The sequence below is a fragment of the Carcharhinus amblyrhynchos genome, chromosome 3, assembly GCF_965287045.1.
Source record: "Carcharhinus amblyrhynchos chromosome 3, sCarAmb.v2.hapA, whole genome shotgun sequence".
Lineage (NCBI taxonomy): Eukaryota > Metazoa > Chordata > Chondrichthyes > Carcharhiniformes > Carcharhinidae > Carcharhinus > Carcharhinus amblyrhynchos.
Window position 1 is genome coordinate 15,166,319 of NC_137326.1, and position 14,132 is coordinate 15,180,450.

The following is a 14,132-nucleotide window of genomic DNA, read 5'->3' on the forward strand; positions in this document are numbered from 1 at the left end:
TTTAATTTGATCCAGAAACAAGCCTATAACAGGGTAATGCAGAATATGGATTGGGATACTGAAGGAGGTTGTGACCAGTTTGCAGTTTTGTAACACTGAAGTACTCGTCAGCCAAAATTGTGAAATCAAGACAGTAAAAGCCCTATGGTATTCCAGGTAGCTGCCATACTTGTGTCATTTTATGCTAGAAATCCCCAGCTGAATACAGGCTCCCGAAGTTGTTAAAATGGCCTCACCTTTTCTACTATTCCTTGCTAGCAAGAATCCTATTATCCAATACACTAGACTTTATCTACTGATGGGTTAGGCTAAAAAGCATATAATTCCTTAAAACTGTTCTATGAGGAAAGCTAAAATGCATGGAGAAGATACTGCCTGCATCTTCTCAACAGAAAACATGTGTAGCAACGAAATTTCATTATTGTGACCTTGAGATAAATTAAACTGATAATATTTCCAATAAAACAGGTTACCCAAGTACAAGCCAACCAAGGTAAAGTAGCCATAAATTTCAGTAATTTTATGTGTGGATATGAGTGTAAACATAGGTCATTTACACATTACCTTGTTCACAGCAAGGTTCAAACCGCAGATGGGAATTTGATAAAGAATAACCATTTAGCTTTTTACCAACTTAAATACTATATGGTACAGACCAAATCCCACACTTGAGGAGGAATAAAGGTTGAAATAATTGGCACACAAATTCTGAAAAACATTGTTGATTTGAAGACACTATTTAAATAGGAATAAATAGATGACATTCCACACAATAACAGAGATATAGCTGTAGGCCTAACACCAAGACATTGAATTGTTAACTCCTGAGAGTTGAAACCTTACCATATGCCAGCGAGTTTCTGCCCCTGGAGGAAGAAAGCAAAGTTTGGTTCAGCTGTGCTTTCAAGAGCCAAACAATCAAAACATAAATTACAATTATATCTGATTCCCCATCTGTGAAGAATCCAGACAAACCAACTAATGCTTAGAAATGTAGGCCCCAAAACCAAGCTTTCTCCATCCAATAAGGCTTTATTAAGCTGCAAACTTTATAAATGATCTGAACCCATCTGTTTCATAGTATTTATTAATACAGCAGGACTCCCATTTTCAAATATTATCCAAAGTTGTATCCTGCATAGATCCAAGCTAGAGAACACTATTGCTGTCTCAGTATATTCTTAGTTACTGGAAATTCCCTTTACTTACCATCCTGGATGCCTCCCATATAGTTCAAAAAAGCTGTGTTGTCAGTGTGGGGCTCTTTTCGTAGTACAAGAAAACAAGTACTTTGCTAGAAGTAACAAAAGACTTGCATTTAGATAACACATTTCATTACATCAAGATGTCCCTGAGTGCTTTATAACTCCTGAAGTACAGTCCCTGCTGCAAGCTCCCACAAACAGTAATGAGATAATGACAAGAGAACCTGTTTTCCTGATGTTGATTGAGGGACGAATATTGCACAGAAGAATAGACATAACTTCCCTGCTTGTCTTCAAAACATTTACCAGAGTGGATAGGTCCTCAGTTTAACACCTCATCTCAAGTCAGCACCTCCAACAGTGTATCTCTTTCACCATCACCATCACCACCACCACTACCCTCCCACCCCCACCCCCCCACTCCCCACCCCAGCCAATTCTGCAGCAAAATGCCAGCTTAGATTTTAGTGCTGAAGACTCTGGTGTGAACTTGCAGTAGAACAGCCAATAACAATTCGCGCTACCTGAAAATATTGCAAAGTGTGTCCTCTCACCCTCAGTCAATGGCAGTGACCAAAAACATTAATGCTGTAGTTAACTTGAAGCTGACAGCATTGTTGATCAGGCCACATTTAGAAACCTAAAACTGAGTAGATTTCTGACTGAATTTTATAATTGGAACAAGTGTAATCAGCTTCATGGGAAGTAGTTGCCATCGCAGCCTGGGAGTTAATGCAAAATACAGTTTAATGATCCATTTTCAGAACGCTCCCAAGAGCTTACCAGAACCAAATTATTTTCCTTATGTAATGCCTATTGGGAAACTGCAACTTAGAAGTTTCTGCTGGATCAATGAATTTGAAATATTCTTATTGAAAGATTAGTTTTTCAATAGTTTAAGACAAGTGATGAAATTGTGCAGGTTCTATAATTTAGTAGAAAATTAAATACAGATAGCATTCAGTACATTTCTTAAATCGTTAGCTATGGCAAATTCCTGTTCTAAGACAAATACTTTGCTTTCAAACACTCATCTCAGCTGTAAAATGCCCCGAGTGTTTCTTTTGTCTAGGGTCCTTTGCTTATTACTCCCATGGTTCCACAGCAAATCTCAGAATGCATAATTAGCATGCTGCTAGGTGAAAAGCAAATTTGAAGTTTATTTATCGGTGTCATAAGTAAGCTTACATTAACGCTGCAATGAAGTTACTGTGAAAATCCCCTAGTTGCCATACTCTGGTGCCTGTTCGGGTACACTGAGGGAGAATTTAGCCTGGCCAATGCACCTAACCAACAAGTCTTTTGGACTGTAGGAGGAAACTGGAGCATTCAAAGGAAAACCACACAGACACAGGGAGAACGTGCCAATTCCGCACAGAGAGTGAATGGAGCTGGATTCGAACCCGGATCCTTAGCACTGTGAGGCAACAGTACTAACCACTGTGCCACCATGCAACCCAAAAGAAACTGGTGCCCCCACTTCAGCACTCAGAATTTTCCACAACACGAGGTCCAAAATTGAACCACCATTAACAACGACTATTATTCTCTCCTCCACCAGTGACGTTTGCGTCACTTTAGTGTTACTCTCCTCATAAACAAAACTATTTTATATCTGTACAACCCGGTACAGATATTAAGACTGTTTTTTGTACATTTTGTTGCAGTACAATTACTGAAGCCAAACCTGTCTATCACTGATCACTCTAAATGCAGTTACCTGTGACTGGACCATAGCATGCCCATTTAACTGACTATCATGCTATGATCCCAATCACCCACATACAGGAAATTTCTCCAAGGATAACCAAATAAAACACTTAAGTCACTATATTCCAAATTAAACTGGTTTATGGGGTTTTTTCACATTAATTCAGGGAGTAATTTGGAATTAATAAATTTAACTACAGAATTGAGCAATATAAAGAACTATTTGCCATTGGAACACAAACTCTGAAAATGTATTGGTGCCACTTTGGCCACAAGAAGTCTCACCTTTACCTGCAAAAATCTTATTTCACGATATCAGTAATATAATGTACTCACTTAAGGATAACTACTTACGAAAATTAAATTTCAAATGTAGTTTGCCCTATTGCAGAAATGTATCAGCTATTTGGATAAGTCTAATTTGGTAATAATAGATAAACAATGTCTGTAGCAACTCTGTGAAAAGGATTACCTATTTTTAGGTGTCAACCATAGTTCAGTCAGTCATACTCTTGCTCCTGAATCGCAAGGCTGTGGGTTCAAGTCTCCCACACAGATTGGATCACAAGGTCTAGGCTGAAACTCCAGATAGTGCCAAGAGAGGTGCTGTTTTTCAAACACCACCATATTAACCACCATATTAAACCACCTGCTTTCCAAGGTGGGCATTAAAAATCCATTGGTGCTATTCTGAAGGAGAGCAGGCAAATTCCCTCCACTATACTAGCCAATATTTATTTCTCAATCAACACCATTGAAGAACAAATTATCTGGTCATTCTTAGGCAGTCTCTCAGGATCATGAATAAACTGTTTTCATTACTATTCAATGGCTTCTGAAATGGTTGATAAACCACTGCACAATCTGCAGACTCTGCCATATGTAGGGAAGGAGGTACTTGAAGAGTATGGCAGTTGAGTTGTTTAGAGGTTAGTGTGTTGTTTCCAAAGACTCAACTTTAATACTGCTTATTTCCGACTAAGGGGTGAATTTTCCCATTCTGTCCGCTATGGGCATCAGAACAGGTGAGGCGGAGCATGGAAAGGTCCATTGACCTCAGGCAGGATTTTCGGGGCAAACACAGCCATAAAATCCCACCCTAAGTCTCTCAATATGTTTGGCGTCTTCCAAATGAATCTTCTCCATTTTGGTCATCACAGGACAGGGACTATGAATTGAACGTTTGACCTCTTCAGAGATGCTTCAATCACATTATCACAATGCTGTTGGTGACAATCTGGTGTATACAAATTGGCTGTCAGATTTCTTATTGATGATTCGTGTCAAAAAGAAGCTGATTGGATGGAAAACAGATTAGGAAGTCGAGGTTCTGAAAGGCTCAGATACATGCAAGTCATTTTTCATTTCGAAAGTGGAATGTTTGCTGGGTGCTTTGGGTTAAATCGTGCATATTGCTCGACATCTGAAGGCTTTAGCATCAGAAAACACCCTCTCTGAGAAAAATTCTTTACCTAACAGGGGTGGCACGGTGGCGCAGTGGTTAGCAGTGCTGCCTCACAGTGCCAGGGACCCGAGTTCGATTCCAGGCTTGGGTCACTGCCTGTTCTGAGTTTGCATTTTCTCCCTGTGTCTGCATGGATTTCTTTTGGATGCTTGTTTCCTCCCACATTCCAAAGATGTGTGGGTTAGGCAGATTGGCCATGCTAAATTGCCCCTTAGAGTCAGGGAGCTAAGCAGGGTAAACACGTGGGGTTGCGGGGATAGGGCCTGGTGGGCTTGTTGTCGGTGCAAGCTGGATGGGCCCAATCGCTCCTTCTGCACCAGGGATTCTATGTGATCCTATTTAAAGGATGTTGAATGAGATGCATGGTTGGTGCTGAATCATCCCTGATTATCATTAATAATTCACCGCCCTGACAGTTTTCATCAGTACCTAACAATAATATTTAAACAATTATTAAAATCAACAGGGACTTCCCCAGGAATCTGCTGGTACAGACAGCGAGCAGCACCAGACTACCTACAAGAGAGGTTATAGGTTGTAAGAACAGAGAAACTAGATAGACTCAGCAGGTCTGGCAGCATTTGTTGAGAGAGAAATAGAGTTAATGTTTCAAGTCTAAATGAACCTTCTCCAGGTTATAGGTTGAATCTATATACTGTTTACCTCAGAAGGGGCAAAGCTCATAACTGGGTTGACACTTCATGCAATTTAAACTGAGCACTGTACCCAAGGGCATTATCCCCTGTATGAGGCACAATATGTAGGGCCCATGTGTCAGTTCTGGGAATGCTAATGATTCCACAGTACTATTCAAAGATGAGGTGGTTTCCCAAGCATTGTCAATATTCTTCGCTCAACCACCACCACCAAAAACAGGTGAACTGAACTAATCTCATTGCTCTTTCTGGAATCACTGTGCACAATGTTGGTGTGCCATCTATTCAACAATAGTTATTGCACTACAAAGTAAGATAAAAGTAGAACAGATTTGTATTTAAATAGTAGCAGTCACGGTCTCAAGTGAAAAAAGACTTTGCATTTACAGCTTTCACGACCTCAGGATATTCTAAAACAACTAACAGCCAATGAAGTACTTTTGAAGTGTATTCGTTGTTGTAATGTCAGAAATGCGACAGCCAATTTGTGCACAGCAGGCTCCCAAAAGCAATAATGTCTTAATGACCAAATAATCTGCGTTAGAGGTATTGGTTAAGTCAATTACTGACAATAGGGTTCAACTTCATGGCTTTTCAATGCACAGCCTTGGAGCTGAAACATCACCCTTTTATAAGGGAACTTCATTTGTTTTGAACCTTTCACAACCACAGGACCTCTTGAAGCACTTTACAGCCAGTGAAGTACTTTTTTGAATGCAGTCTCTCACCACTATACTCAAAGTATAGTTTTGCCTATATCTTAGTCCTCTAGGTATCTCTGTTCCATAGTTAGCTCAACATCAATCACTGATTATGTGTTTCTCCCATTTTTGCTTTCTAGTTTAAGTTAATTTTATTTGTGTCACAAGTCGGCTTGCATTAACACTGCAATGAAGTACCTGTGCATATGATGCTTCTCTGCCATTGTTGTTGATGTATATATTTTGTTCAACTGATACTTCATTTTATGAGCTGTCTTCTCTAAAACCACAACATGTTCTTGTTTGGTACCTGCTGCAAATTTGATCAATTTTCATAAAGTTTGACTCAGCAATTTTTACAGATGCACTATAGAAAGCATCCTTTCTGGATGTAGCACAGCTCCTGCTCTAACCAAGACCACAAGAAACTACAAAAGACTGTGAATGTAGCCCGGTCCATCATGCAAACCAGCCTCCCAATCACTGATTCTGTCGATACTTCCCACTGTCTTGGAAAAACAGACAGCATAATTAAGGACTCTGCGCACCCGTCATCCTTTCTTCCACCTTCTTCCATCGGGAGAAGTCTGAGATCACATACCAGGCAACTCAAGAACAGCTTCTTCCCTGCTGCCATCAGACTTCTGAATGGACCTACCTTATATTAAGTTGATCTTTCTCTATACCCTAGCTATGACTGTAACACTACATTCTGCACCCTCTCCTTTCCTTCTCCCCAATGTACTCTATGAATGGGGCGCTTTGTCTATATGGCATGCAAGAAACAATACTTTTCACTGTATACAAAAACATGTGACAATAGTAAATCCAATCAGATTAATCCAAGTCATTTACAGAAATTAGAAATAATACTTGTCCCAACATTGTACCCTGGGGTATCCAACTCAGTATTCTCTGCTCCCCACAATCAACTGCTCTCACAAGTATTCATCGTGACTCCAATACAGTCATGTTATAGGATCATTTTTGAAGCACTTTCACTGTGGAATATGGCAGTCATCTCCAGCACAGGAAGGCCTCACAAATGTCAACGAAATGAATGACCAGCTATTCTGTTTGAGTATTGACAGTTGTGCAATGAATGTTAGGCAGGGAAATACAAAAATTCCCTGCACTACTCAAAATAATTGCTATGGTACGTTTTAGACAAACAGCACCTTGGTTTAACATCATAATGATTTGTCGCACATGAAGCATCTGGGAACATTTTGAGTCACGTGGTATGCTTTGCCGATGTCATCTGTTTCCCTACTGTAAGAAAAGAGGGAGCTGTGGGTGCGTGTGCATTGATCTTTGAAGCTGGTAGGCCATACTGAGAGAGTGGCTCATGAACCGCACGGGATCTTGGGCTTCATAAAAACGGCACTGGGTAAAAAAATACAGAAGTTATGCTGAAACTTTATATAAAGTTCTGGTTAGGTTACAACTAGAGTATTGTATTCAATTCTAGTTATTACACTTTAGGAAGAATGCATGGGTTCTTGAACAAATTGCACAAGAAATTTACTTGACTGATTCAAGAGATGGGGGATTTTAACTTCAAAGTTAGGCTGAAGCTGGGGTTGTTCTTGGATCAAAGGAAATTGAGGGGAGATTTGATTGATACAAGGATACGACAGGTTTGGATAAAGTAGATAAGGAAAAGCTGTTTCCTTTAGTTGATGGTACAAAGACTTGGGGAAAGATATTAAAGATTTTGGGTAAGAGATGCAAGGGGACTGTGACCATGAACTTTTTATTGGAGAAAGTGGTAATGGTCTGGAACTCACTGCCCACGAGGCTGAGAAAAAACAATCAATGATTTCAAAAGGAAATTGGATGGGCACTTGAAAAATAAAGCTTAACGGGTTCCCAGGGTACAGCAGGGGAACAGGACTGACTGAATTGTTTCATACAGCCAGCATGGGCTCAATAGATCAACTGGCCTCCTTCTGTGCCAGAAATGGCTCTATGACAACAGAACAGAGCAATACTCCTCCCAGTTAGGGAGCAGGTAATTGGTCAAATTTTCGATTAATTTTCTGACTCCAGATCAAAATTTGCATGTGGATAAGTGAAGGCTTAGCCACAATGATCAATGGGCTGTATAAGCGGCTGACATTGATGCCCTAGGATCCCATATTAAGAATGGTCACTTTGACAAGTCAACCAGTGTTGACAGAATATATCTAATATCAGCCATCATTACAACTGACCTCAGAAAAGGTTGTGCCCCTGATCACAGCACAACCCATCCCCACTACCATATAGCCCCTATTTGAGACTTCACATGGGACCCCTCGGACTCACTGGTGAGCATCTAAGCAGCCTCCAATTGCAAAAGGCCTTAGAAATTGAAAGAAACATTTTTCCACCGCAACATAAAGTTCAACATTTAACGCTGAGCAGCAAAAGTACAAAACTAGGAAAATCTTTTAGATTATGTATACCAGAACATGAATTGGAAATGTCTCCATGTTTTTATCATTGAAATGCATTGACAAAATTGGGTGAATACACTCACCAATAGCGCGTCTCTCCTCAAGACATCCAGTACGGCCAACATTTCTTAATTCTTTAGACTTTTCCTCATTAACTGACTCCTTAGACTTTTCCTTGCTAACTAACCAGCGTGAAGAATGGATAAAAGATAGGCATATAAATAATCTATCTTCTCTGGTACTTCAGAACATAAACTAAGTTGTAGATGGAACACTTTTAAAAAAACTTTGAACTGGACAAGGACAACCTGTGTCAAATCTTCACATAGGGAGCCCTTGTGATAACAACAAGTGTCCGTGAAGACAAAAGCAAACCAAGTCATGAATTATGCCCACTTCCTAAATTACTTGTGGTCTATGCACTTTGCATCCAGCTGATGACTATTTTCTCAGATAACTGGAATTATATAGCAAATCTATATACCTGTTACATAACGATAATTGTACCCAAATGGATACCACTGGTATGTATTTTTGTTTGCATGAAACAAATGTCTGTATTTTACTGCCAACCCTAGGTTCCTCGGTATGAAAAACAAGCTCTTCTACTTTCCCACCCCATCCCAAGAATACAATAAGTTAACTGATGTGGCCCATATTATATGATTTAAACCAATTTATTCAATTTTTGATTGTTACTGGCTGCGTTCCCATTTTAATTAATGAAGGCTGCTTAGCTATTCTACTTTTGAAGGCATCCTCATAGAGACCTTCTTCAGGATTTCAAGCTTAATATGAAATGGCGTTACTGTTGATGCTTTTGGATATGGAAGCTCCTGAAATTGACCCACTTGAAAGAGAACAAAGATTTTACTTTTTATGAGCCACAGGTTTGTTTTTGCTACTCTAAACTTCTCGTAGTTTAAACTCTTCAGTGAAAATTTCTCAAAGCAATTATAAATTTCTCTTAAGAGTTGTGTTGTGTGTGTGCATGTATGTGCATCTATTCAATAAACAATATCTGAAATCGGTCAATGCTTTTTAAAGTTTAAAATTTATGTATTTATTAGTGTCACAAGTAGGCTTACATGCAATGAAGTTACTGAGAAAAGTCCCTTAGTCACCACACTCCAGTACTTGTTTGGGTACAATGGGGGAGAATTTAGTATAGCCAATGCACCTAACCAAGCAGACACAGGAAGAACGTGTAAATTCCAATAGACAGTAGCCCAAGCTGGGAATCAAACCAGGGTCCCTGTGTGCTGTCTGGCAGCAATGCTAACCATTATGCCCCCATGCCACCCAGGCAATTGGTACAAATGGAAAACAAACAGGTCATACCCTTTAGAAAAAAATGTTAATAAGAGGTAGTTTAATCAACCGAGGCAATTCCATTAAACATTATTTTCCAACAGTTTGCTAACCATTAGGGCAGGTATAAAAGCACAATTGGTATATATTATTTTATTGAAAAACTGAGGCTTTGCATTGGACATGTGTGACCGACCTACTTACAATGACTTCCGTAACAATGAATGAAATTCATTCATTTTAAAAGATACCAGCCATGCTACAGGTAGCCAGAGATCACTTTCAGTTTTCCATACTCAAAGCAATATTGTGCACTTCAAATTAATGGTCAGTCATTTAATTGTTAGGTGAATTTGATCAAGGCATTAGCTTGATGCTAAGCAATGTCCCACAAAGCAAAATGCCAGGCCATGCTACACCTAATCCTCACTAGGTACCACAAAAAAATCCTTTCCACTCTCCTACATCTCTAACAGATAGCTTAAAGCAACAGCACAGAGACACAAATTTCACACCATATTTTGTTTGCCACACACTCAATTGTACCGATGGTGATGTAAAAAGGGTAACATATTTTGAAGGGGAAGGGAGAAATCATATCTAAAATTTGAAGAATAAATTCATACTAAACTGAGGCCCAAGCAGAATTTAAAACATACCAACTGATTCCAATACTTCAAAGAGTAAAATAATATTTAAAATCGCAGCTAAACGATATATAGTGAACAATCAATTCACATTTTACTTCGGGGACTTCAGAGCCTTCCACAAAGTAATGTTTCCATTTACCAGCAAAATAAAATGAAACCCAATGCATCCTCTCTAAGGCAAAGTATACGACCCTATTTTTAGAAATGATGACTGCTGCAGCAATCCAGCAGCTGGTCGAAAGACAGTTTGGCAAAGTAAATCCTGGTGAAATTCAGATAAGTGTTCCTGGTAAATGCTCACAGACATGCTCCCTACAAGGGAGAACATACCATTGGGATGAGCCTTCAATATAGAAATTATCTTGCATGCTAAACACTGAAAGGATATGTACCAACACCAGACACTTCCCTAACTCTTCCTCATCTGTACATTGTAATATATTAAGAGAAAAGAGAAAACAAGAAATAAGTATCCAATCTGATATTTTGATTGATTTCCAATTATGTTACTTAACACCATATGAAGATGGTCAAATGAAATTGTACACTTGCTGTTCACCTGAAACTCTGATATAAGCACAGTGGTAATAAAACACTAGGTCTTTCCTCATCTGAATGTTAAAGGTAGGGTTAAACTTTCATCAACACACAATTTGAAAACTTCTAGTCAGAATAATGCTGCATAAGATTTCTATTTATGCTGCTTTTACTTTACATATACACAACTATTTGACATTTTGGGAATGAAACGATTTAAAATTAACAAGATCAAAAAAAATTCAGCAAACTAATGTGATATAGTGACTAGTACAGCTGATCTGGATTGTAGAAATTGTGAAATATTCAATATAAAGAGCGGCAAGCTCTTAAAAATTTGTAAAATAATTAATCATCTCCTAAGGCGAGGTTACAAAATTCTGTACACCTTCAGTTTTGTCAAGTCTCTGCTCCTAACAATGGTAATAAGATAACTTCTGTTATACACATGCAGCTCCTTGGTTTGGTAAATAATAAACAAGTAATGGCAGATATTGCTGAAAAAATAAATAAGAGTTGAAACCTCTTTGTCACTGAACTTCAATGTTCCCCAATATCTACAACCAATGATGGAATTAACTAATATGGTTTAGCAAGCTGCAACGTACAGGGAGTGGTTGAAGCAAACTGTATAACTGGGGAAGCTAGACATGCAAATGAGGGAAAAGTAAATAAATTGTTGAGTTACAATGGTAGATTTGAATGAGGACAGATGGGAGAAGGTTTCAATTGTTCAAGGAGCTCAAGTACAGGCATGGACTTCGGCCAAATGGCTCGCTACGTAACATGTGGCTCCACTGAACTCAACACAAAGTTAACCAGTAATAGAAGATACCCTTCTATGGCAAATCCATCATCTAAAATAGTCAAAAGACATGACCAAGATGGATGGAGGAGCAAAGTACCCAGTTTGTGTTGAAAAATACAAATGTGAGTAAAAAATATTGATTAATGACGGGGGGCTGCAATATTATTTTATACATCATCAACAGCAGAACTCCATCCCTAGCTGCATATGTTCAAATCCAGGGTTAACTATCACGTGGAGGACCAGGAAAATTTTTGATTTACCCATTAACCTCACAGTTTCCTCTAGCACCACACAACTACACACCCATCATAAAATAACTCCTTCTGAGTCAAATTCTCAAGGATCCGTCCACAAACTCATGTTAAGCGGAGCTTCTTGATAGCTAAGGAGACCTCATTCCCATATGAGTGTATCTCTATGTAATCCAATATGCCCACAAACATGGTCTGTGTCAAAACCAACAGGTTTAAATGCCAAAAGAAAACACAGTGAAGTGGTAGATGTGCAAAAAATCCTTATTCAACTTGTTCATGCCTTACAATGGCCTAACCTTGTCAAAAAACAAAGTTTTGCATTGAAAAATGTCAGTAGTTAACTCTGGAAAAACTCTAATCTTCTTCTGCTCAGACATTTGTGGACTCATCAGGGTCATCAGCCTCCTCTGACATCACAGTTGAAAAATGCACTGCACCTACGTCATCTATCTTTCCTGTCCTGCAGCATACAGCATCATCCATCTCATAAGTTTCCATGATTCTCTCTACTGAAATTTCCATGCCCACAGATGAATGAAAAGTGCCTCCTCATTAGACTGGTTGGCCTCAGCCTGTTCCTCCTTGTTCTTAATGGAACCAATTTCTGATTTAGCCATACTTGAAGGCTTTGCATGTCCTTTCACAGGGAAACATTAATTTCAAATGTCATGCACAGCACTCTAGGATTTTGAGCTTGTGTGGTCTGACTCCACCCTGAATAATCGACACAGTCATATGACAAACTTAGACAAGTTTGGACAATACGGAGTTACCAGCGTGGAGCTGGCAAAACATTGGGTTTGCTATTCTGTCAGCTGGAATCATTGATGACTTTGAAATAACCAAATTTTGAGTCATCTGAGATTTCACTGTAACTACATTTATATGAACTTCAGAAAACTACTTGTGTAGCTAATACCTGATCTCACATATACCACAGCAACTGCAATGCAAAGTTACTGAATTCACTAAAACTGCCAAAAATCCAGTTTTAATACACATATATAGTACATGGGTAGCATGGTGGTACACTGGTTAGCATTGCTGTCTCATAGCATCAGGGACACAGGTTCAATTCCAGCACTGAGTGACTATCTGTGTGGTGTTTGCACATTCTCCACATGTGTGTAGAATTTCCCCCAGGTGCTCTGGTTTCTTCCCACACTCCAAAAATGTACAGGGTTAGGTGGATTGCCCATGCTGAGTTGCCTCTTATAGAGCCCAAAAATGTGTTGGTTGGATGATTATGGGGTTATGGAGATGGGGCAGGAGGTTGGGCCTGGGTAAGATGCTCTTCTGGAAAGGTGGTACAGACTCAAATGGCCTCCTTCTGCACTGTACAGATTCTATGATATAATGAACAGGTCTTCTCAGCAAGGCTGTGGGCTGAAATTTCAAGCTGCTTTTGTACTATGCGAGTTCACACTAATATCAGAAATGTCATATGTAGCCAGCTGCAATCTGAAGTGAACTGGATGAAGTACAGGCAGCAAACCTCAGGACCCCACATTGAAGCTATCCACATAGAAACTGCCAGTGAGTCAATCAGATTTATCTTCAGGCTGCACAAGGCCTGTATATCACATGACACAAACAAATAGAGTAAAGACTTTCAGTTGTGCTCCAGAGTTCTCTTGACAGCAACCAATGGAACAATTTGTTTGAAGAGAAGTAATTTAACAGCTGTATTTTCTTGTGGAAAAAGTGCAGTACCTAAACAGTGATGAAAGAGAATTATGATCCACATCCAGCATCAGTCAAGTGTTGGACAGAGACCTGTGTATCAGCAAGCGTAGAGACAACTTGTAACCTTTAATGCATATTTCTAAATCGTTCTACAAATCTTACAGTTAATGTATGACTACAAAGACTTCTGCAAACCTATCAAACTGTATCCAACACATTTAAAACATTTTGTATGAAAAATAGAACATAAAAAGATGTTCTGTGTTCAGAAGTTTACTAATTTTAAATCCACACATACCATCAGAGTGTAATAACTAATGAATCGACGAACCAGTAAAAAACAGAGACTGGGTACATTTACTGGGCTTTTCGAAGTTGCCAAGCAGTGATCAGTGGAGTGCCACAAGGATCAGTGCTGGGCCTCAGCTATTTACAATCTATATTATGACTTAGATGAAGTGACAGCGAATAATGTATCCATGTTTGCTGATGATACCAAGCTAAGTGGAAAGATAAGCTGTGCGGAGGACACAAAGAGGCTGCAAAGTGATATAGGTTAAATGATTGGGTATCAAAACTGCAGATGGAATACAATAGGAGGAAATATGAAGTATTCACTTTGGTGACAAGAAAAAAATGCAGAATATAGTTTAAAAGGTGAGAAAATTCTAAGTGTTGATGATTAGAGATTTGGGTGTGCTGGTA

The 14,132-nt window shown here is 39.1% G+C and overlaps 1 protein-coding gene across 7 annotated transcripts in view; it reads right to left on the bottom strand.

Annotated features, from left to right (window-relative positions):
- setd5 (SET domain containing 5) overlaps positions 1-14,132 on the bottom strand; it is a 140,905-nt gene that overhangs the window by 114,649 nt on the left and 12,124 nt on the right. Inside the window, exons 2-3 of one of the 7 annotated variants that reach the window (XM_080181687.1) lie at positions 1,210-1,294; positions 844-866 (exon numbers count right to left, since the gene is read on the bottom strand). The exons of 5 other annotated variants lie outside the window; for them this stretch is intronic. The gene's annotated coding sequence lies outside the window, so the exon portion shown is untranslated. The remainder of the gene's footprint in view (positions 1-843; positions 867-1,209; positions 1,295-14,132) is intronic. One more of the 7 variants, XM_080181708.1, reaches the window with a different exon arrangement.